Consider the following 259-nt stretch of genomic DNA (forward strand, 5'->3'; position numbering starts at 1 on the left):
GAGGAAATGGAGGCAACATGGGAGAAGTTTACTTTTAAAACTCTGCTGATAATATGATGCACACATCTGCATATGATCCAGGAGTTGTTTTACGGTCCATTGATGAGCTGATTAGGCTTAATAGGAGGACCAAATATATATAAAGCCAGTATTAAGAATGTATATTGACAAGATTTTCTTTAGCATACATTTATTTATTTCCTTTTTTCTTCTTCAGAATATCTCATGTGCCAGCGTAAACTTAAATCTAACCTGAAGA

The sequence above is a fragment of the Morone saxatilis genome, unplaced genomic scaffold (assembly GCF_004916995.1).
Source record: "Morone saxatilis isolate NCDOM2014 unplaced genomic scaffold, NCSU_SB_2.0 Contig7, whole genome shotgun sequence".
Classification (NCBI taxonomy): domain Eukaryota; kingdom Metazoa; phylum Chordata; class Actinopteri; family Moronidae; genus Morone; species Morone saxatilis.